Source organism: Talpa occidentalis, unplaced genomic scaffold, assembly GCF_014898055.3.
Source record: "Talpa occidentalis isolate TD23 unplaced genomic scaffold, MPIMG_talOcc4v2.1 talOcc4.7, whole genome shotgun sequence".
NCBI lineage: Eukaryota > Metazoa > Chordata > Mammalia > Eulipotyphla > Talpidae > Talpa > Talpa occidentalis.
The window spans coordinates 129871105-129897339 of NW_023605083.1; positions in this window are offsets into that span (position 1 = coordinate 129871105).

The window sequence follows — 26235 nt, forward strand, 5'->3', positions numbered from 1 at the left end:
AAGAATTCCTGGTGCCCACAAGGAACAGAGAAGTAGTCGAACAACACAACTGAAGAGAAACTCACAACTTGGAAGTCAACATTCAGCAGTAAATAGAATGAAAAGACTACTGAATTCTAGTTAAAATACCTTTACAGAAGATGCCCGTTTGGTTCCAGGTCAACTAAAGAATGGCCCATCATCATCTTGGAAATATCTAAGGTAATAATAGTAGGTTGTTATAATACTCAAAGACAGAACTATAAGGCCCCTGAGTCTCCCACCTAAAATATACGTGACTCAATACAAAAATATAATTTATTGAACTTGTCACAAATAATTTTAAAAAAGTGATCTAAGTTAAACTAGGTCATAGGAAGACAGTGTTTCTTTCTCTCCTGAGTCCCCTTTATGGTCCAACCAGGTAAAGTTATCTTATTTCAGTAACATTTGACTTCTCCATTTATTCATGTGCCAGACTGCCATCTGCAGATTTATCCCCTTAGATGAACGATGATATCAGCTATTCCACTGCAATGGGATCTAATAATGCTGAACATGTTTTCCTCACAGAATATCTTGTTACCCCTCTGGCTGTGGTTTACGCAGCTTGACCAAGGTCCAGATTGGTCAAAGATTCATCGAGACCTCCAACACAGCTGTCTTGGGGCCCCAGAGGAAGGTGTGAATATTAACAACCTCAAGTCAAGGCTGTTGGAGCATTTGCTTAGTTCATAGTGGCAAGGGATCACTGTCTCCATCACCTTTCTAGTTGTCAAACTACACACACTGACACTGGTCAGGTTTATTTTGGTTTGCATTATTGAGTAAACCTCAGAAACTCACTATGTTTGCAGACTTTCCTTCTTCAATTTAGCAGGACCAGGAAGCCTCAGTTCTCCAATACGGAATACCAGTATACCACTCCTGAAGGATTGGCTTCTGGGTTGTGGATGTGGGAACTGTCTGGCCCATTCCATGTGTTTTAGTTTTAGTTTGTAACCTTTTTCCTGATATCAGTAGCACAGCTTTTCCACCCTTTCCCCTGTTCTCCTATCAATATCTTACCCATGACATCCACATATCCAAGGGCAGCAGGAATGCTAAGTTGCTGCCTTGGAATGTGCATTTGGGGCAACTATGTGCTCCACCTAGATTTCCATTTGGGAATCATGAAGGTCTGTTCCAATAAGATATGGGCTGAGAGAGGAAAGAACTGTCCATCAGGAATCAAATATTCCTTAAAAACAAAGAACTAAATTTTTCTAAATAGCTTTGTCATGGATTCCCAACTACTTTCTGTATATAGCTTGTGGTATATATACTGAAATATATGTGACTGATTACCTACTGTTATATATGCATTTATTCCTTCAGCTATGAAATGTACAGAAAAAATAAAATCCAACCTATTTTAAATACCTACAAAATCATTTACATCCAGACTATAATAGAGCATGGAGAAAACAGTAACACATGAGCATTTAATCATTAAGTATTCGTAAATGACTCCATATGTTGTTACCAGCCAGTGCTCTTTAATGGAATAATAAAAAAACATGATAATTCCATGTGTTGAATGCTTGGACTGAAGCCTAATTCTTTCTCAGAATAGCTAGTTAGTAATTACAGCCTTAATTATCATACCCATTTTATTAGTTGGAGAACCAAAATTGGAGAGATTGTCACCCTCCAATATTCACCAATACTGCTATGGGAAGTTGCTTTGCTCCATTATGTTACTGAGAGCTTTTTCCATTACAAAAAGGGTTGCCAGATTTAGTAAATAAAGTGCAGCATACCAGCTGAATTTCAATTTCAAATAGACAAAGGATTTTTTTTTTTTTTAGTATAAATACATCCTATGCCCTATTTACAAAACCCAGTTCTCAGAAATTTAGGGTCTGCAGAGTCTGTCTATGGGATTCCTTGGTGGAAGGAGGAGAGGGCATAGGTCAATCAGGTTATAGCATCTTTGTTAAGATGTCTTTTGATGAAATTCTGTCTCAAAAAAAAAAAAAAGTTGAAATTTTTTTTCTAATGCAAGAAGACTTCTTGTCCTTGCTGTGTGACATGAAGTTTGATAAAAAGAAAAAAATAACCTCAACAGAAATAGATAAATGAGTTTGCTGAGACTCTGATGAAGCCTACATTTTACAATTATCATGCAATGACTTCACTCTCTGCTAGTCTGAAAAGAGAAGAATCTAAATGTATCCAGAAGGAATCTGTTTTATATGCACTATTGTAACCAGGAAAAAAACTTTTTATAAAGCAACTCTATTGGAATCAAACATGCCTATGATACGTGACACTATGAGTGATGTATTTTAGGATACATTTCTATAGATATTGATATAAACACTCTGTTTATGAGATAGGATGTATCTAAATAAGAATACAGAAATACATAAATCTGTCACATCCTTTATATAGAAATATGGCAGTTCAAATCAAGGAAAAACTGTTCCTTTATTTCTAGCCAAACTTAAGTTGCCTAATGTTTTAAAAAATGAATCCATTTGGGTTCACCTGCAAATTATTGCAGAAGCATAAGCCATATAATGATATCTACTTGTCTCGAAGACTTTAAGAAATGTATCTGTCATTCTTAGAAAACAGTCAGAGCAGTGAAGATTTTCTCTGAAACTGGGGCTGAGATAGCGGTTCCCTAACCAGACCTTAAAATAGCATTTCCCCTTGGGCTCCTCAGCTTAACCTGTCCCGACAGTAACACCCTTTCAAAATAGGCCCCTTGCCTCAATAACATACATGGAAACCTATTTATATTACTCTAGCAGCGCTGATTGACCATGTTTGCAAATTGAGTAGGAAACTAAGACCCAAAGGCCAGTTATGACATGGCCAAACCCACATGCAGCATTATTTGCACAGGCAGACATAGGGAGGATGGATGCACAGGGAAATAGGGTTGGGAGAAGGCCTCCTGTTTCAGGGGCATGGCTGCACCGCCTGCAGGCTGTCCCCAGCCAGTGCCTGAGCAGCTGCATTCCTGAGGCAAGGAATCCAGGTTCCTGAAGTTCCCCTTCTAATTCCTGATTCTGAGAAAACAACATTCTTGCTGCAGGCATGAAACTATGCACACACACAGTCCATAAAACATCTTTCTAAAGGGCGCAGGACGGGAAGAGGGAAGCGGGTGCGGGCCCCGGTGGGAATGAATGCCCCTTACAGAGGAGTGACTCGCTGCCAAAGCCTGTGGGTGGCCTCCCAGAGCCCGGTGAGGCCTCTGCATGACAGGCTCTGGGTAAATATGGGAGCCCCTCTCACAGAGCTTTGCTCAAACCCGCCCTGGCAGCATTTTCTGCAGTGATGAGCCTACGAGTCCTGCATAACTCGTGACTTTCCTGGAAAGACTTGTTTTTTTTTTTTTTCCAGCAGAGAATTGAAATAAGTAGAAATAGTTTTTACTTTTCCACCTTTATCCTCCAGGCAATTGTGTCACCAGGATGTCCAGGGCTTTTTACTATTTGCTGAACATCTCAGTGGTTCATTGACCCAGGAGAGGACAGAGGTCATGGTGAGTGGGGACAGACCACCTTGAAGCCTCTCCTCTGAGGGAAGAACCTGAATTCACAATTAGTGTGTATTTGAGCGTGCCTGTGTGTGTGAATCCACAAGTGTGCAGTGAGAGCACTGTGTGAGCACACACGTTACTGTGTGTGCATGTGAACACTGTGTGAATATAGGTGTTTATAGTATTTTCCCATTGGCATTTTGTCGGAGTTGCTCATGACTTTTGACTTTTCTCTAGATATGCAGAACTGGAGCCAGAAAGGAAAAGTTCAAGGTCTAAAATTGTCAACTGAAAATGTCTAAAATAGAGTAAAATTCACTTCAAGACCACATCGGTTCTAAGGACACAAAAGCCTAACAGATATGGGCTCTGAAATCTTCAAATGTGTGCAAATAGTTCTCTACATGATTTGTTTCAATGTCTGAAAATACTCACATCAGAGTTATTTTGGAGGATACAGCACACAATGCCTAAATAACAAACCTGAAGATAAAAGTATTACATTCATTTGCTCCCTTCCAGTTTTAGCATCTTCTAATTTGATGACATTTTATCTAGCACAGCACTGGACTCCAGGGCATCTGGCTCGGATGCCTGGTTTATGTAAGTGGGAGTCTATGATAAACTGACCAAGGTCTAATCCACAGCTCTGAACTATACCAATCCACTAAGAGGTGTCATTTCTCAAGCAAATGGAAGCTTATTGAGAATTAACCACACAGGTGAGTTTCTACATACCAGATAATTTCCAGAGTACTAATGCAAGTATTAACTAACTTATTCCTTATAATGATGCAGTAAAGTAGATAGCACCCCTTTTTACAGATGAGAAAACTATACTCCAATAACTTTAGATCATCTAAGATTTGGAAGAACCAGCCTTCTTAGCCAGGGCATCAGAAAAAGAAAATCCATAGCAACCTAATCACTAGAGCAAACACTATTTTTTTTTCCAGCTGGTGAGAGTAAGGGTAGGTGATGAGGCAGCAACAAAAGGATCCTTTTCCAGTGTTGACAAACTGGACTAGGAAGAAGCCAAAGACTGATCTATGGGCAGTGGAGGCCAATCAGGGCCTTTGAAGGCAGGTCAGCACACCAAAGATGAAGTCCATTCCCTTATGCTTCACCCTGCTCTTGTGTCAATCATTTTCTGTAATGAGCAACACAAATTTATTCCTTTAAGTGGAATTACATGAAGCCAAAGAAGAAAAACACATTCTTTGTGCATAAATGGGCTGTGGAAGAAGTCAGCTTCGTGGCACTCAAGACCAGATGGAATTTTCTAGATCCCGCATCTACTTGTTGGAGCAGGGAACTGCCATTCCCATTGTATTTCATTAGCAATATAACCCCACTGTGGTAACTCTCCTCTGGAGACACTCAAAATTTACCAACCCAATGGGTAATTCCATATCTGCAGGAAGGCCAAGTTTCTTGCTGGTTAGTTGACAGAACACACTTTGGTTTCTATAGTCTCCCTTGGTGTAATTAGCATCCATGATTAATGTGTTTTCCTTTTCAGCTTTTTCAGTGACTCAAGATCTGAATGGGATCTTGTTCTGTCAAGGAAGATGCCCAACTCAGTTAAGTCATGGGTTCCTCACAGAGAGAGGCCTCTCATAGCAGGGGCCAGGGAAGATTCAGTTTACACTCCTACTGTAAACTCAAGGCTCAAATGATTCTCAGGAAGAGACACAAATGTCTCTACTCACTGATCTGGGGTTCCCTGGAACTCCCCATGAATTCAAAAGGCTGAAGGACACCAGGTTACTTCTGCTCTGCTGATTGCGGTTCCACTTATTAAATTCCAGGCACTTGACTAGATGCTGAAGGATGGTTTCAACTCTAGAATGGTTTATTATTCTCAGCATTATCCACTGATTTTCATTTTGGGATTTAAGATCTATTCATAACAAAAGTTGAGATTATCCCCTTGTTCGTAAGTCCAGCAGTTCAGACTCAAGTGGGGACATGGTTTACCAGGTAGCTGAAACTGGAAACCAGGCAATGTGGCCATGTTTAGCAAATTAAACATTGATGTGGAAGACTTAATGGAGTCACACAAAGTGGTAAAAGCGATAAAATCTAGATGATATATACATATGGGTCATTTTTTTTAAAAGGAAATCTCTACCATGTCCCAAAAGTAGAGAACTATAAAGTACACACACACACACACACACACACATATATATAACCTATGTACATAACCTATATATAACACACACAGACACACACATGTATTTCCCTGCTGGGAAATATGCTGTGTTCTGGTTTTGCATTTTATATTCAAGTTTTCTAAACAATACTGAGATTTTTAACAATTAAAAATATAACAAGAAAATTAAAATGGGGCCTCCCCAGTGGTGTGAGGGCTTAAATCTCAGCAGTATGAAGGTATCCAGAGCCACTGCAGAACAAGTTCCATCCCTGCCCAAGGAGCTGACCCATATGGCAGCAGACCACTCCTGTCTCACCTGCTGCTCCCCTCAGCAGTGTATTTCAGTAGATCTGCCTGTTCTGCTCCCCACTCTGTCTCTGGTGAATCCTCTCACCACCTCCATACCTCTGGCCTACACCCCAGTTATTGAATGCATAAATAAATCTTTTAAAAAATTAAAACGATAAATGGTTCCAAAAAGTAGATTCTAAGCAAAGATTATTCTTTAATCTAAGAAGGCATTGCGTTAAAGACATCCAAGCAGCATGCATATCTACCCTCAGTTCTTTCCACCAGAAGATTAATCTCACCAAATAAGGAGATGAGAATTGGCAAGGGGAAAAAAAAACGTGAGTTGCAATTCTCTACTCTCCTCCTGGTGCTGGAAGGGTCAGAGTTTGGCAGGCTCCATCCACTGAACAAGCAGCTCAGAGCTCTCCCGCCCTTCAGCAGCTCCCCTCTTGCATAAGACATTGACAGTTGGGATTTGTACCCACGTGTGTGGCTGTGGAAAAGCAAGTGTGCAGCACCTACCTTGAGACTTCCACCCACAGGGAAAACGGAGCCATGAATCATAACTGTACTCCATTTAGAAGACAGTTAATTTAGAAATGTGCAATATGTTGAACAGGCACAGAACCAAACCAAATGTTTGCAGTAATAGAAATTTCCATAATGCTCTACAACATTTAAAATATGTTATTTGCCTACACTGGCCTTCAACAGCAGGGCCTTTCTCTGGGGCTAAAATGACACCCTCTCTACAGGCGCCAGCACTAACACTGGTGTTACAAACTGTACACTGTGTGCCCTCAGGAGTTCCAGGCAAGGTGCCTCCCTCCAGAACGACCCCTCACTGAGGAAGTCCCCATGCAGCCCTCCTATCAGGGGTCCAAAGAGGGGACTGAGCATAAAAAAACTGAAAGGGATAGATTTTTCAGTGGAGGCTTGTAGAAGGCTGTGATAGGAGACTGGAAACTTTTGCTTGGGATCCCAATCAATTTTCTCAAGTTATTAGTTGGAGAATTTAATAAGTATAATAAAACCAAACCTAAATGGAGTGTTTTAGCCTATGGAATGCTAAATTCATCCTCTTTTTACAGATAAGAAAATTGAAGCAGAGAGAAAAATCAAGGAATTTTCTAGTCTCTATAGTTAGTCACATAAAACAGTCAGCACATACTCTTTGTCATCAGGTAGCTAAGGACTACCAAAATTAAATAAACAAGAATTGAACTTGCTTTCAAAATATGACCACGATGTCCCTGGTTATGGAGAGAGAGAGGGGAGGTGGTAGGGGAGAGGTGTATCTTTACTCAACAGCTGAGAATGTACTTGTTCAGGGAGGGACATTCTTCTCAAGCAAATTCCTCCATCTGCACCCAAGCTGCCTCTTACACCATCCAGCCAAGCAAAGACTCATCTTCCATCCTGACTTTGCTCGCCTCATTACTAAACACTGGATCTTTTAAGGTGCCATTGGACTAATTTACATTAAAATGTAAGGGCAGGACTTAATAGAGATATCCAGACTGTCTAAAAAGATGTCTTAAAGAATAATAAACATACAGATGCAAATATCCAAAGGATGCAGTTCTGTGACTTTTCACAAGGTATACACACTTGTGTAACCAACATCCACACCAAGAGATAGAGGACAACCGGCCCCCAGTGTCCTTCTCACGCCTCTTTGTAATCATTTTTCAACCAAGGATGGCTGCTATGCTGACTTCTAAGGGTACTGTTTACTTCTTGACAAGTCTATTCCATTGATTTGTGCATTTTTTCTTCCCGCACCATACTGCTTTGATTACTATAACATTTAGTTTAGTTTGGAGTCAGAGCACGTAATACCTCGAAACTTATTTTTCAGAATTGTTTTTATCTACCCAGGGTCCTTTGTGGTTTCATACAAATTTCAATAGTGCTTATTCTATTTCCTTGAAGAGAGCCACTGGAATTTTGATAGATTGCATTGTCTTTATTATTTTGGGTGAGATGGCCACTTATAAAAATGTTAATTTTTCCACTCCATGAACAGGAAATATTTTCCCTATTTGTGTCTTTTAACAATATCTTAAAGTTTTCATTGCTGGGCTATTGGGTATGCATTGCCCTGTTTTATTAAATATCACCAAGGAGTTTTCCACAAAGGTTTTCTGGATTTACATTTAAATGATCTGAATGTGAGAGTTCAGTTGACTACAGAGTTTGCTAAGTCTTAGTATTTCCTTTTATTTTATCCCTTCTATTGGGTATTCAGTGGTATCACATCATGATTTTAATTTACATTTCCTAGATATGAATTGTAAGATGTCTGTAGAAATATCACTTCTAATTTCATGGTCCTTTTCCAAGAAGTGATATTTAAAGAAGGAATTATAGGTATTCTAGATCAGGTTTCTGCAACAGTGGAACTAATGACATTTTGGGCTGGATAATCCTTTATGGTGGGGTACTATCACGTGCATATTAAGATATTTAGCAACACAACCCACAGCTGTGACAATCCAAAGTGTCTCCAGACAGTGCCAAATGTCTGTGGTTGGTGGAGAGTGAGCAGGTAGAAATCTTCTTTGGTTGAGAATCATAATTCAAGATCTCTTTGGCACATTCTTGGAGATGTGTTGTCTTTGCAAGGTCTCAGCAGTGATAACACGGTGGGAAATGTCTACATAGAACAAGTTTGGCAACAAAGAAGGACATGACCCAGCAAAGCAGGGGAGCAAAGGATGAAAGTCCATCAGGACCTCTGTGTTTGCCAAAAATTCATTATAATACTTTAAGAATGTGTGGTTACCTTGCCACCACCATTCTAACTGAAAATCTCTGAGATTCTTCTGCATGCTCCCTAACCACACTGAATGAAAACACACTCATTCAGAAAGCTTCAAGCCAGCCAGGACCTGCTGATCAGTAACAAGTTGGAAATGAAGCAGTTGAATTGGATTCCTTTTATTTCGTAAATTTGCAATATAAAAGGACAGGCATATTGCCAGAATGTTTTTATTTTGCTTATACTTTGAAACCAACATTTTTTAAGTCAGGACAGATGTGTATGCATGCTTGAATGTATGTGTGTGTGTCTGTGCGTGTAACAAGGGAGGTGGAATAGACACTGAGGTCCAGGTTAAATCAGAATGAGCATGCATGTGAATAACATTGCCCCCCCATGGCTGCAAAGTGTCCTGAGGCCTCTAAAGCCAGGGTTATAGATTGGAATCTTGGCTCTGCCACAAAAGTCTGGATCATTTCATTTTATATAAACTCCTTGCATCCTTGTTTCCTTATCTTTAAAAGAGGGTTTATAAGACTAACCTCATAGGGTTAGTAACTCTGTAGTCTCATAGGGTTCTTGGAGAATTAACGAGTTCATTGTTTCAGGCACATCAAATGGTGTCTGGCAACAGCAGTGCTTATGAAAGTGGCCACAGTGTGTTACAAAGAGGTTATGGCAATTCTGTCAAGAAGATAGTCTTACTTCACCTTACAGAGAAGGGACTGAATCCTGAGAGGTGAAGTCTGTTGTCTAAAGTCACACCTTTAGTTTCAGAGGGGTGTGTTTCAAACCCAGATGGCTTTCTCAGGCTTTCTGCCAGTCAAGATGCTTTGCTATCAATGCTCAGGCCTGTGGCTATTTCAGCTGCAAACTCACTTCCTCCAGTCCCGCATGAAATGTGTAATAGATTCTCCAATAACAAAACCCCACGCTCCCCCTGCCTGTTTTGAAATTTACCTTTGAATGTCTATATTTAATAACTTAAGATAAAAGAAATATCAATTTTAGTAACTGCATTTTCTTAGATAAGCCAAGCATCTGAGCCATGTCATAAAAAAATATATGAAAAACTAGGGAAGAATTCATGGAAATGAGGGATCCACCCAATTCAATGAATTAAACATTTCCCTCCCCCATACACCTTAAGATTTGCTATTGTGATTGTCACTGTTTTCTTACATGAATCAAGCTCCATAAAGACATAATTTCTGCATATTTTTGTAGGTGCTATTTTTGCAGTTATTTTGACATGGTGGGGTGGAATGGGGACAGCACAATTTGCAAGTAACTGAGGGAAAGGTGGCAGCAATGGCATTAAAAACATGACTTTATTCTATGTGAATTCTGCAAAACAAATAGAATCTTTGAACCTGAAGATTTTTGAAAACCATTTGCAAGACATAATTATACTCCCGTGGAAAGCATTTGACTTGGGCCAGGCTGCTACTGCAGAAAATCAATGGATCTTTGGATTGAATAAAGGCTGACAATAAGGCCTTATAAGTTAATTAAAGTCAGATTTATACTCCTAATGCAGCAGAGCATTCTGCTGACTTCCTACGGCAATTCAGCTTTGTTACCCGTTGACTTGGCCACACCAACCAACTTTTGCTTAACATTAAATCTTAGTCATATGAAAGGAAAAGTTAAACATGTAGAGAGGCTTTTGTGTTGGATCCTTTTCGAAAACCATGACAATCTCCCAGGAGAAGGGAGCCCATCAAGGTTAACAAGAGCTTTTGGTAACCCCAGGACTTCTGAGCTCAAGTTCGTAATCCAATCTTTTGCTTTTTAGAATCTAGATGTGTTTATCTCCACACAGGCTTTATCCATTTGTTTAATAAGAAAGAGGTCACTGTTGGTCACAGGGAGCAGAGAAGAGAAGCTTGCACTCCCTGTAAGGACATTGCAATCCTGCGAGCCTGAAGACGGTGCCAAGTCTTAGGTCAGCCCTCAGTGTGAATGAACTTCTATCCTCCGAGCCCAGGTCACCATGGCTCCTGGTCCCCATTCTCATAACTAACCTAGTGATTGAAGCTTTTCTATACCACTGTGCCTGTGATTCCTCTGCAAAAAAGCACCCTGCAAGCCATAGTTCCTGAAGGAAATCTGCTCAGTTACAGGGGGCAGGGACACCTAGCATTTCCTACCTCTCAGCTTTATAGATGGAAGGAAGAAAGGCAGAAGGGAAGTGGGGAGGAGAGGCCTCCTATAGTCCATTCCTTCTGCCTCCTCACCTGGCTCCCCCAATACAAGCTGGCACCAATCAATCACCAACAGAAGTTTCAGGAGCAAGGTCCAATGAATGGCCATACCCTTGGCTATGCCTCCTGGGGTGTTGGCCACTGTGCATGCCTCATTTTGCAAAAGATGTATTAGCTCTTACAGATCACCCATCACTGCAGTAATTATGAATTGCACAAAAGCCCCAGATCCTAGTCCTCAGTAGGTCAGCTGGAGGTTGAAACCCTCAGCCCCCTTGGTGCCCTGGGAAGGGCATGAAACCTGGGAAACTTCACCTTGGATTTGATTGTTTATCATACATGCAACTGCTGCTGAATATACCTAAAAATAATGCAAATACATATCAGTTTCCCTGTGATCTAAATTTGGCCTTGGCACCCACCAGGAGTGGAAGAGAAGGAAGAACAGGAGGGGAGGTAGGTGGCTGATGATCCTTTCAGAAATGCTGCCTTTAGTAGTTCTTCTAATAGCCTACTATTCCTTAAGATAATTTTGTCACAGATTTCAGAGAAATGCTCTTTTAATATTCACCCAGTTTCCAAGAAGGCTTATTCTGCATGATTACAGTGCCAGTTCTTTTCTGCAGAGACATTTATCACCCAGAGTATTTCCGTCGTTGAGTCAAATGGACAGTTTTCATACCCTCAAAAAGCATGCCGGAGCCCTACCCCCAATGAGACTGTACTTGGAGACCAGACATATAAGGAACAAATTAAGGTTAAACCAGGTCATCAAGGTGGGACCCCAATAGAGGGGTTAATGCATATGAGATGCCAAGGGTGTATCCCCCCAGTGTCTCATAAACTAGAGGTCTTCTGGGAAGTTATCCAGGTAGTCCAGAGAAGAAGCTGCAGAGAGACACCTACTTTGCCAGAACCTTAATTTTGGACTTTCCAGCACCCAGAAATATGCAAATTAAACTTCTATTTTTAAGCCACCCAGTTTACAGCTACTTTTTTCAGGCAACCCCAGCCAGCTGAGACAATACCTGATTCTCCTCTGGCATCAGAGCCATTTGTAGAGGTCAAGCAGACACAGGGTAATAAGCACTTATGATTACTTATTTTTGAGAAGTTGGTAATAATCAGGTCTTTGTGCACAAATCTCAGGAATGAAGATATAGGATTGCTTCCGAGTAGTCTGTGTTCCCTGTTTAAAATATTATTAAGACTTATTATAATTTTACCAGGTAGGCCAAAGGTGATCTGTGAATGTTGACCTAAGATTTGGCTTAAAACAGTCAGTCAAGAATATAAATGATTTTGAGAAAATTTCCCTAATTCTAATGCTCAATTCTGAATATACAATTTATAAATAGAAATTTCTTCTAAACCATAACCATCTCACTTGTAGTTTTAAGTTTTAAAATTCTCATATAGGCATGCCCAGTTATAACTTGTACCTCAATGTCTAACATTCATCTCAAAAACCAATCAATCTCTGATTGCTTCCAAAGCTGGATGTGGAAGAGACTGACCAGGATTAAAACTGCACACCTGTCTAGGTATTAGGGATTGCTTCTTTGAACATATCAGTCATGATGATTGGAATCATCTAATATGGTTATGACATTCATTAAGCTTTGATAAATATTATATTTGTCAGTTACCAGCTAAGATTCTAAATGTCTCCATTAATTTGTCCAACTTTTATGACCTCATGATACTAACAGTGTTCCAGATTGTGCTAACAGACTCCTAACAGGAGAAAAACATCAGTGTCTCCACATCTTCATAAAACCTTGCCATTCTTACTTTTAACCATTCCTTTTTTTTTTTTTTAAAGATTTATTTTTATGCAAGAACCAGGGTACAGGCCAGATGCATGGGAAGTTGAGAGCGTTCACTAGAGACAGAGCAGGGAACAGAACAGGCAGACTGAAGAAATACACTGTTGAGGGGAGCAGCGATCGAGACAGGAGAGATCTGCTGTGCCATGTGGGACCCTCGCCAGCTGACCAGGATCAAACCAACGCTGCGGAGGCTACGGGCAGCTTCAGAGCGCTGCACTCAACTGCCTGTGCCACCAGAGGAGGCCCCAAAAAATATTTTTAAATGTGGATTAAATAAGAAACCCAAAGTGCAAGAACTTTGGATACAGTGTGATCTCTATAGAAGGAAAGAGGGGGCCTCGCCGGTGACGCAGTGGATTAGCGAGCATTGTGAAGCTGTCCGCAGCCTCAGCAGCGCAGGTTCGATTGCTGGCTAGCCAGGGAGATTCCCACATGGCGCGGCAGACCTCTCCTGTCCTGCCAGCTGCTCACCTCAGCAGTGCTTTCGGTCTGTCTGCCTGTTCTGCTCCCCACTCTGTCTCTGGTGAATCCTCTCATCCTCCCGCATCTCTGGCCTGTACCCCAGCTATTGTATAAATAAAAAATAAATCTTTAAAAAAAGAGAGGGAAAAATTAGCAGCGATTTTTTAATATTTTAATTGAATTTCAATTAGTGTAAACTTAATTCAATATAATTAGTCATAATTAATCAATATTAACCAAAGAAAGAACAGCTGATATTACTTTATAACATACTTGAAAACACAGTCACAGAGAATGTTTTATGGCAACTCTTTGGGGTAGATCCATAGTCCAATTATAAATGGACTGTATCTTGTTTAATAAGGTGAAAGGTATAATTTTATTCTTTTACGGATGGCATCTCTCACTTCTGTTCACTGGAAAATGTGGCGAGTAAGAAACAAATTACTTTCCAAGTAGTAGCCTTTCACTAGCCTTTGGCTTTATTATTAATGCCAGCCCTAAGGGTTTTTGTATGAACACAAGGTAAGTAATTAGCTAAAGAACATAGGCCAAAACATGCTCTGAAAAAATACTGGGTATTAGGTCTGAATGGCCAAGGTGCTTTGTCAATGCTGATCAAATTTACCAGTTGGTGGTTAAACGTCTGTACATAAAGCTCTGGGCAGTCAGAGGCATGAGCCTTGTTATATATTCCAATCTTCTGCATCTGTTTTTAACTCAGTTTGTTTAGATATCTTGCCAAAATAACTAATTCAAGAGTGAATGACATAACCAAGGAATGAAAGGTTTAACATGATGAAGCTGATTAATACATCTTATTAATTAGTCAAATATCAACAACCACAAACCTCATGTTTATCCAAATAGAAGATGAAAAATTATTTGATTACATTTAGTATCTATTTGGGATTGAAAATGTTAATAATAGTGGAAGGACATTATTTAATATAAAAAAATTATCACATAGCAATAATCAGGATCATTCTTAAAGTTATGCATCAAGTCAGTTGGACATGTAAATTCAAAGAAACAATTAACTTTCATTAAACTTATTTTGGAAGTCCAGGATAGTAAAATAAAATATGGCATAGAAATCTAAGTATTACATATTGCAAAGGGAAAAGATAAAGATTTTATTTCTATTTTCAGATGGTTTGTTGATTTGATTAGATTCCAAATGAATCTAAACCTTAATCTTGAGCAATACCGTGAAATAGACTGGATAAAACATTTCATTCACACTAGTACTGAAAAAAAATACCTTAAACTACCTAGGATGTTAACAATAAATCCTGTTATAGTTTTATATAATCATAATACATATCTGAAGGTAAACTACAAGCATCATAAGATTTTATCATGCTTCTGCATGATAAAATCATTAAAAATAGCATGATGAGGGCCTCCCCAGTGGTGCAGCGGTTGAACACTGGGTTGTGAAGCTGCCCGCAGCCTCTGCAGTGCCGGTTCGATCCCTGGCCGCCGGGAGAGGGTCCCACATGGCGCACAGACCTCTCCTGCTGCACCCGCTGCTTCCCTCCGCAGTGTATTTCATCAGTCTGCCTGCTCTGCTCCCCGCTCTGGATCTGGTGGATTCTCTCACCCTCCCGCGCTTCTGACTGTACCCAGTGCTTGTATAAATAAATAAATCTTTAAATAAATATAGCATGATGATTGTTATTTTTTGAAGTTTTAAAATACAAATTTCAATGATTTTTTGACAATATCTGGAAACATAAGAAAAATTAAACCTAAAAAAAAGGAGGTATATCTGGTAAACATTTTTAATGCAAAAACAAATTTAGAATAGCATGTCTCTCCAGGTTGAATGTGCTATAGTAATTTATAATAATTATTATACTGGGGCCTCCCTGGTGGTACAAAGGATTAAATCTCAGCACAATGAAGCAACCCGCAACTACTATAGCCGGGTCCAATCCCAGGCCACGGAGGTGAACCATATGGCACAGCAGACCTCTCCTGCCTCGCCCGCTGCTCCCCTCATCAGTGTATTTCACTCAGCCTGCCTCTTCTGCTCCCCACTGTCTCTGGTGAATGGTCTCATCCCCACAACCCCCACACCTCTGTCCTATATTCCAGCTCTTAAATCTTTTTTAAAAAACAAAAAAATATATAATATTTGAACCTAATCAGGAAGATTAGAAGAACTAAATACAATCAACAAGAAATATTCACAATATAGATGTCAAATGCAGTGTTCAATATTTTTGTCAAGTATTTTTCTAGCTGCTGAAAAGATGGTGTTTGATATGAGTCACCCTCTTTCTCTAACTTATATAATAGTGCAAAAAACTCAAACAGTAAGTAAAATAAATAACACAATAAGAACAGTGGAGAAAATAAAGGGGTCAGACAGTGACCAGGCTGTGGACTGGGGCAGTCTTGCATGGATGCCACTGAGGAGATAACGTCTGGGCATCTAAACAGAGAGAAGAGTGAATGATCTGGACAGAATAAAGGTGGAGGTTGGAGGAAGCTGAGGGGAAGACAGTGAGGAAGCACAGCAGGAAGGGAGGTTGGAGAGAAAGACAAGGGCAGCTTTGGCAGGGATGGCGGAGGCAGCTGCACCATTTGCTGTACAAATGGCAAAACCTTTTGAAGAAGGAAAAATTGGCAATACTTAGAAAACCCATAAAAGTTATTCTTGGGCCTCCCCGGTGGTGCAGCGGTTGAGCGCTGGGTTGCGAAGCTGCCCGCGGCCTCTGCAGCGCCGGTTCGATCCCCGGCTGCTCCCCGGCCACCGGCGGAGGATCCCACATGGCGCGCAGACCTCTCCTGCCACCTGCTGCTCTCCTCAGCAGTGTACTTCGGTCCTTCTGCCTGCTCTGCTCCCCGCTCTGGCTCTGGTGAATTCTCTCACCCTCCCGCGCTTCTGACTGTACCCAGTGCTTGTATAAATAAATAAACAAACAAACAAACAAATAAATAAATAAATAAATCTTTAAAAAAAATTAAAAAAAAAAAAACCCATAAAAGTTATTCAACTCAGTAAGCCAATGACTATGGAATATAGTCTACAAAACATAATTTCTCCCATGTCCTATAGGAATCATTTTAAACATTTCCAGCCTCCAAAATGTCCAAATCCCATCTCCTGCTCCTATCAAACTCTTCCCCCCAGAAAGATGAGCTAACCCACTTTGTTTCAGAAGGAGAATGTTACCTAAAACTCCTAAAGTTCTGCATTCTGAGCCAATGTCTTATCTTAATGCCCACACTGACGTCTCCCCTTCCTTTCTCTGTGGAGAGGCATCTACCTCTAAATCTACTCTCTCCAGCCACCCCTAAATTTTCTCTTCTTCGGGAACCTCATTCAGCTATTTCCATTTTGTTGTGATCTGCCATTTCTATTTCTCTACCAACTCCCTCCCTTTGATAATTCAACTCACTCAATCACCTTTTTTTGAAGAAACAAAACAAAAACCTTCTCCTCCCTTCTCTCTCCTGTCCCTCTTCGACACCTTTCCCCTCAAAGGATCTTCCTGTACTGATGTCTCACTTTTTCCCACTCCATCGACCTGCCTCTCGCCTCCACTGCGGCATTGGAAAGGCTTTGGAAAATACTAGAAATGCTCTCCTAGTTACTATGTCATATTCAGGACCGACATTTTGCTGTGGGGGATCTTCGGGGGTGGCCTTGCTCCTAAGGAGCAATGAAACCACCAAGGAAGGATGAAATGTGTGTCCTGCACGTTTTATCTTCTCTATGAGACCTTTTTTATTTTGCACTATTTTGGGTGGAAGTATTATAAGCCACTTTAAAAATAACGTTTGCAAGACCTTAGCTTGGATTCATCCCACATGTAAATCCTAGAAAAACAAAAAACACAGGAGTCCAGGTAATATGTCAACAAGCAAACAACATGTGGTTTGAAAAGGAAGGCTCCTGAGTCCACAGCTCTAGGACTTGCTGATTCGGGGGATCAAGGGGGAAAACCTCAGAGACGTAATTGGGCACGGGGAGGTAGAGCCTGTTCACGTCAAAGCAGAGAGAGAGGACGTAAGAGACCCAGGAGCGCTTAAGACCCGCGCTGGGTTTTCATAATTTAGTCCAATGATCTTCCTGGATCCCACATGTACTCTGTGTTTTCTTTGGGAATGACCCGTACATTTTTTTTGTCTAGCTTGAGACTATATGCTTGTGAATCTGACTTTGCAAATACACTGTCTTATGAAATGGAAAGCCAAAAGAAAAAATGTACTCACCCAGGCAAGAGATGCCACCTTGTATTCACTGTGATACATCAAGTACCCTAACACTTGCAGCCTGCCAAGTGCAGGAGAAAGTACATACAGTAAAATTATACAGACTTGCAAAATTTCTGATTTGAATTCAGGGTATTAATAGCAGAAGGAATGTTCTTCTGGGAGTAATCTAAGTGTTATATTTACCTTTGGTTTGAGAATATTTGCAGTGAGGAATTTCAAATGCAAATATTTTAAAAGCATAGCATGCTCGTAGAGAGACACTGTGGGTACTTCTGTTTTCCTTAGAAAAAAGGTTTTTCTTGACTTTTTATTGGAATACTAATGAGACCATAATTACGACAGCAAAAGGAGGGAAATGCAGCTGTTAAAAGTTTGGTGTTACTGTATATATAGTTCCTGCACTAAATAATTTTTTTAAGCTAGAGGCTATTCAAGGGAGGAACAAAATGATGATTTAGCAAAGCTAATCTTGAACACATCTATTCTTCATATGCATGGATTTTTTTCTATGTACATTTTTTGAGATTTATTATATATATAAATTTAAATCAGAGGAAAATGTAAAACACTTTAAAAGACGACCCACCTTTGTTTTTTTCCTTGTAAACAACAGTCAGACTCCCCATACTTAAGGATTATTATTATGAAAGTAATCTCCAAAAGAAAATGTTTCAAATATTTTTCCCACTACATCCCTATTTTGAAGTTCTGGATTTTTGTACATAGGAGATTATGATTACAGGGATTTTCACCCACTGGCTCCAAGCATATATTTCTATTTCTGCTATACATAACAAAAGCCAGCATTATTTTTCTTGAATAAATGACCATTATAAATTGAAAACAATTCTAATTAAATGGTTTCCAAAATGGTACCCAAAATCTCCTGATCATGTCCTACTTTGTGACATAAGCAAAAAAAAAATGCTTTTTACAGAATAAGGAGGATGAACAGAGGCGTCAAGGACAGTGAAGACTTCACAAGAGAGACAGGAAGGGCTGACCTCATCCTGACTCTGAAAGATTAGATTCTTAGAGAGTGAAAATGTGTTTACTGATAAACCTAGTGCTGGATGAGTCGCCACCCCCAGACTACATTCTTCTGGGTCATAAAAGAGAGCAAATATTGCTGCTTTGATTAACAAAAGGACAGGAGTTAAAGACACAGAGATCTCTTCTTCAATTAGGGAGGGGCTAAGGACATAGGCAAGAACAGAAGTTTCTTCTGGGCTATAGGGCCCTCGCTGCTCTGGTTCCAAAACAGTCTCCCTTCTCTAAGTCATGGAAATAACCCTTCTGAGTCTCATAGATCTTGGCTTGACTTCTAGTTCACAAATCAAGGTGACAAAAGGCCTACTCTGGACCTAAGGAAGGAAGTCTCTGGCCCTTTTGGGGAGAAAAGAATACAAAAGGGAAACTTGACTAAACTTCAAAGAACTCCAACACTGCGAGGTTGAAAGAGAAGAGAACCAATAAGGAGAATGAGAAGTAACAACCAGTCATTTGGATACTGAAGTTAATCTACCAGAAAACTTTCTTGGACCCTTGGCTCAATCTGAGATTTTAGTCTGCTTTAAATTTCTACATACTTTCAGAAGGAACCATGAAGCTGATGAATCACCCCGTTGTTCAATGCAATGCCTACTTCCGAGCACAGCAAGATCAGTCCTAAGTGACCCATCACTGAAGGAAAGACTACGGAGTTAAGGAATGAGTTGTTTGACAACCAGGAGATATTAGATCTGTGTGAAACTGTTAAGCAAGCAAAGAAATAGAAAATTCTCCAAGGATAATTTTTTTGAGTACCGGGAAATCTGGAGATTAAGCTCAGCTGACTTGAATAATACCAGTGCTTGAAAAATCTCTATTCATTTATTGAGGTCTAAATTTTGCCATCTGTTCCAAGGGAATTTAAAAATACTGTTTTAGCTGCTATGGTCACAGGTTGTAGAATGATTATGAGGAAATAGGAAAACTATTTTGGTCTGTTAATATTATAGACTTTTATTAAAACACCTTTTTTCTCATTACTTCATCCTTATTGTCTTGATTCCTAACATTGAATTCACATTTTTTTTCAAGTCACTTGAGGGTTGAGTAGCCCACTCCTATTTTACTTGAATGGATTCCATTCATCCCTAGATATGAAAACTAGCAATGAATGAACCCTCCAACCACTGGGGTAGAGATATCATCTTACCATGATTTGTTCTGAGCCATCACTCAGTGCCTCCTCAAGGGCACCTCAAGGACAATCCTCAAGCTTTGCAGGTTGTAAGGATATCTTACTGTGTCCTAAAGTGGAAGAAGCTATTACTATGCCAGATAAAATACATGTATGTCTCAAAAACTGATGGAAATGAGTCTCCACCACAACCAGCCAAATTGTAACTATCCCAATCACTATCGTAGACTCCTAAATTATTCAATTCTGTGAGCATCAAACTGTCATTATTGAGACACAACAAAAACAAAGTAAATAACCCAGTCAAAAAAATGGGCAGAAGTGCTAAAAAGAAACTTCTCCACAGAGGAAATGCAAATGGCCAACAGGCATATGAAAAAATGTTCATCACTTGTAATCAGGGAAATGCAAATCAAAACCACAGTGAGACACCACCTTACACCAGTGAGAATGGCACATATTAAAAAAAAAAAAAAACTAGTAACAACAAATGTTGGCGAGGATATGGAGAAAAAGGAACTCTCCTGCACTGCTGGTGGGAGTGCAAACTGGTCCAACCACTATGGAGAGCTGTGTGGAGATTCCTCAATCTGCTAAAAATGGATATTGCATATGATCCAGCAATTCTACTCCCAGGTGTCTACCCAAAGGACACGAAAACATTAATTCTAAAGGGCACCTGCACCCCTATGTTTATAGCACCACTATTTACAATAGGTAAGCTATGAAAACAGCCCAAATGCCCAAAAATAGATGACTGGATCAAGAAGATGTGGTACATATACACAATGGAATATTACTCAGCAATCAAAAAAGATACACACATGCCATTTGCAGCAACATGGATGGGGCTGGAAGGGATCATGCTCAGTGAAATAAGCCATAAAGAAAAAGAAAAATACCGGATGGTCTCACTTGCAGTAGGGATATAGAGGATCCAAATAAGGGATCAGGAAAAAAACTAATTATATTACAGTAAAAATCAAAATCAACAGGCAACTATAAATAAGACACATACTACAGGTGGGGAGAAGAGAGTGGGATCCAAACAAGGGTGGAAAGAGCACAAGGGACCATAGTGATAGTTCATGGGTGAATGGGTGGTGGGAATTTTACCGGGACTATAACCAAGATGAAAATGCGGACATTGTACAAAAATGAAAACTGATGGAAAAATAAATTAAAAATATTTTTATTAAAAAAGAACAACTGTCATTATCTCCAGAGTTTACAAAGTCTTATAAACCATCATGCATTTAGTTTATTGACTGTTTCAGTTAATTTCAGAGATGAATAATGTATGACTAAACAGTTGTCAGAGAGCTGTGATCTTGTCACAAATAATACAATAGGAGTACCTTTGAAATGATCTAAGGTTATTGTAGAATGAGTACTGGGATTGAATGAAGGCGATGATTGTGCTGGGATTTTTTAAATAAATTAATACATTTTATGTATGTGCTGCATTAATTTTTAATCTATGGTATTGATGTTTCTTTCGTCTTCAGATTCTGATCCATTCCAAACCTTCCACTTTCTGTTCATCCTCTCAACAGCTCCTACCCCTGGAATCTTTGCCACTGCAAGAATCTTAACATCTCATACAAATAAAATCATCTACTTGGTAAATTTATTTAAGTCTTCTCCTCCTTTTCTTAAAGATTTTGAAGTGATCAGATCTCCCTGAAATGGAGATTATAATCACTTTCCCACTATGAAAAACATGGAGATGGGAGGTGATGCTTCCTTCTGGTTGTTAGATGGGGTTAGGTTGCTTTTGTCACCTTGTCTGGTGTTTTTCAATGCCTTATCTGAACATATTTAAAAAAAAAAAACAGTTGTATATCATAAATTGTGGCTATAAGCACTCATGCAACAGAAGGGTTACAACCATCCAGTTTTTCTTTGGAGGAAAGCGACAGAAAACATCTTTTAGCCTCACCCTACATCACTTACAAATACACAGGAACTCAAAAAATAGCCTCTAAAACCAAAAGAGTCATTAATAGTGTTCCAGAAACAACACCGTGAAAAGGGGAGGTGCACTGCAGAGCATTGAATAGGCACCACTTCCCCCCACTCCAGCTTATATGCAACCGCCTTGGATTTCAAGTCCCAGACAGCCTGAGCTGGAAAGCTACTGGGAACTAATGTGGAGCTGAGTGGCCCCTTTAGAACTGGAAGACAGGCAGGCTTGCTTCTCTTGCTTCTGCAACCCAACTCGTGCCCTGGCACTGCTAGGAAGGAAACTTAGAGGAGACATGTGGACAGACACGTAGAGAACCAGAAGAGATACCTGGAAGAGACAGGTGGGTGGAAAGGCTGTCCTTGGCAGACACAATGACAGCTGAGCTCTTTATATGGACTTTGATTTTTGCATCTCTCCTGTCCCAGATTGGCCCAGCCCCTTTCTAGTGACCACTTCCTCTCCCCAGAGGATACCTTACACTTGTGGCAAGCTTTCAGGCCAACACTGTTTGGCTGAACATTTGCTCCTGATGGGATGAATAACTGGGGGCATTTTATTGGGAAATTGTTATTTTAGGAATATATTTTCTTCTATCTTCATGCACAGTAATTCTATTAAAGAGTTTCACACTAGGAGTATGAGTTCTTTGCCTTTGCACACTCAGAGACAGGATCCTTTCATGTCATCCACTCCTTAATTAACATTGTGGGGTGCATAGGGACTTCCCAAATTGCTTCTCTGCCTTAGCTCACTTCAGACACTGTTTTTTAAAGATTTATTTATTTATACAAGAACTGGGGTACAGGCCAGATGTGCAGGAGGGTGAGAGGATTCACCAGAGACAGAGTGGGGAACAGGCAGATGGACGAAATACACTGTTGAGGGGAGCAGCAGGTGAGACAGGAGAGGTCTGCTGCGCCATGTGGGATTCTCCCTGGCTGGTGGTGATCGAACCCACGCTGCAGAGGCTGCAGACATCTTCACAGTGCAGTGCTCAACCACCTGTGCCACCAGGGAGGCCCCAGACACTGCTTCTGATGACAAGCCGTCTGGATCCCAAATCACAAACCAGCAGCAAATTTTAAATAATCAATGTTTTATGGCTATAATTAAACTCTGAACTGACAAATAAAATGCAACACTTAAAATCAAGTCCCAATTTCTCAAACCTGCATTAATATTTATAAAATGATTACTGCAGAGAGGCACCTCCTTTTACTGCTTCTTAGGGCACTTGGTGTGCACAGAAGAGCAGTAAATCAAGTAGAAGCCCATGGTCCTCAGTTCTGAGGTCTTGTCCTGATAACTTCCAACCTGCCAAGGCTTCTTTTACAGATGAGATGCTGGCCTTTCTCACGTCCCTGCCTTTCCATTCCCAAGAGATGCCACCTTAAGTGACATCCTCTGAAAGAGAGCTGGAAACAATGACTTTGCCATTTGACTCCATGGAATAAATGGAGCAAAACAATCAGTCCTCAACTAGGGGAAGCTGAACAGCGACTTCCACCTCTTCTATAAATTCTGCAGCCAAACTGATGACAATTTCTCTCCCCCAGATCCCACCCGTAGTTGTTTCCACCAGACCACCACCATCGTCTATTATTAGCCAATATAGGACTTGTAATATCTCAATGGAATTTTTGTAGGGGTAAAAATCACATGCTTATATGATAGCGGTGGGAATTGATTTACATTGCGATAACATGAGCTCCAAAGCAATACAATATTTTAGAACTATTCATTAGCCCAAAAGGAAGCTTTAAATGGCAAAGCTAAATGAACCCCACCAGCTGGCAACCTAACAGTGCAGAGGGGTAAGACTTTGCTTGAAGTTCATGTCCATGTGAGCTCTGAGACTTCACAATCTTAGCCCCCTTAGGCAGCTCAGATTCCTTTTATACTTGTCAATGCTATTTCCTGATACACAGAGAGCAAGGAGGAGGGTTTGGGGACAAACTCATAGGATTCTGACAGTATGAATAGCTTCTTACAAAATATTTTGATGAAGTATAACTTGAAATTCTTCAGACATACACAGATTATTTTTGCTTTGTGAAAATGGTCTTTTCACAGGGTTATATAGTGACATGGGATCTTTGGGATTATCCAGTCTAAATCTCTCATTTCACAGATCAAAGGCCTCAGGCAAAGTGAAATTAGTTGCCTGTGGCTGATCAATTATATACTCAGAAGAAAAATGTGAGTTGACAGGAAACGAGTTATTGTCTCTCTGTAATGAATTCTTTCCAGTTTGGATACAAGAGCACTTGATAGAAATGTGAATAAAGACAATTTTGGGGGTGAAAGAGGGGGCAACCACTGCAGCATGAGTTCGATCCCAGCCAGGGAGCTGACCCACATGGCTCAGCAGACCTCTCCTGTCTCACTCACTGCTCCCCTCAGCAGTGTATTTCAGTAGAACTGCCTGTTCTACTCCCCACTCTCTAGGGAATTCTCTCATCCCCCACATGTCTGGCCCATACCCCAGTTCTTGTATGCAATAAATAACTAAAAATATATCTTTAAAAAAGAGAGAAATACACTCTCAGGACCTATACAGGTTGGAAATGAATATCACCTAAAAATAACCTCCCATCCCTGCGTATATGTGTGGGTATAAAATATACCCCCAAATGAATCCTTATGTAGTTGAATATTTTTATATGGGTGGTGTGATTAAAGGCAGATTTTTAGAGCTATCAAATATCCCTAATGAATGCTTTTAGATTATCATCTTTAGTTGTCCCAGCCCCTCCAAATCTAACATGTGATATGATAAATAGCTTATGGACATCCTAAATGGTTACTGGGAAATATGAAAGAATAAATTCACAAGGGGGGAATTAGTACAATATTTTGCATACTAATCTATGAAGCTTCCATCTATCACATTGGAGAAGACACTTTTCAGCTGAACCCATTTAGCCTATATTAACTTCCCAGGTGGCTTCCTCTATCAGTATCCACACCACAGCCCCTCTGGAAAGCCCACCAAGGGCCAGACAGAATCAACTTGTTCCTCTGAGGTTTACTGGACACTCTCAGATCCAGCCACCATCCCTCTAACAGTAACTTTGATTTTTGTTCTTATTTGAAGATACAGCTATGTCTTTAATCCATCTCTGTCTTTAAAACAATTTTTGACAAGTAAATAATGTAAAACTTTAAGAAGAACATAAAATTGAATCATAATTCACAATTCCTCTGCCAAAAAATAACACTGTTAACACTTTTGAGTCTATAATTGAACTTTGGGGCTTTTATATGTATCTAAAAACTGTATTTACAAACCAAAAACCTGATAACTACAAAATGCATGCTATTCTGTACTCTATCTTTTTTAAAAGATAAGAATTATTCCTTTATTGTAAGATATTTTTTTAAATTTATTTTTGCATAGAATAACTGGGGTATAAACCAGAGGTGTGGGGGTGAGAGGATTCACCAGAGACAGAGTGGGGATCATAACAGGTGGGTCAATTGAAATACACTGCTGAGAGGAGCAGCAGGCAAGACAGGAGAGGTCTGCTACACCCTGTGAGTCAACTCCCTGGCCAGAAATTGAACTCATGCTGCAGTGGCTGGGGATAACTTGATAGCAATAAGATTTAACCCCTAGGCCACCGGGGAGGCCCCACTATATCATTTCTTAAATAGCCCTCTATGAGATTCTCTCTACATGCTAATCCTTGCATTTATCTTTGTTTTTGAATGCCTAGTCCCTTTGGCTTGATGTTTATTTAGGCAATTTGTTGAGCTCCTGACTCTACCTCCCCTTGTTCCATGTCTTGCCAACTTTTTCACCCTTGGCTCAAACCTGTGGATGAAGATTATTAAGGTTGGTTCTCTTATAGCTCCTGGATTCCTCTCAGTCAAGTTAGGAACTGTAGTATTTTGCTGTCATGTGTGTTATGAACTGTTTTCCTGGGCAAGGCCTCCAAGAGCATCTGTAACAGCATCACTCATATGTGCATAACCTACATCTTTCTATTAAAATCTGCTCTGCTGAAGCACTGCCTTTTACAGGTGATTAAGACAAGCACAGACATTTTCCAAGATTTTTTGTTCCTTTGTTGTTGTTTAACTGTTGATCCAGAAGGCTCCAGAAAGGGAGATGGGATTGAGATCTTCTCTGGTGAGTATGCAGTGATGACTTAAGGTGTTGGATGTGTGGAGTGCTCATGTACATGTATGAATAAGAGTGGTTTGATCTAACAAAAACAGCATGGGATGTGGAATTCTACACTGGATCCAAGACTAGGAAAAATTGCTATAAAGGAATTAACTAGGACAACAGATGAAATGTGAACAAGCTGTGTCAGTAACTGTTGTTGGTCAAACAAAAATTGCATCTGACTGCGATCACTAATCTTTAATTATGGAGCTAACTGACTGCCCTTATTCTTAGGAAACATACTGAAGAATCCAGAGGTAAAGTAGAATTTTTGTACCTTACTCTCAAATGATTACAAAAATGAAAGTTAAATAAAGATAAGTATCAATGAAAAAATGTTAACAATGGGTATATATGAGTAAGAAAATATATAGGATTTTTTTCCCAAACTTTTCTATGAATTTAAATTACTTCAAAATAAAAATCAAATGCCAGCTTCC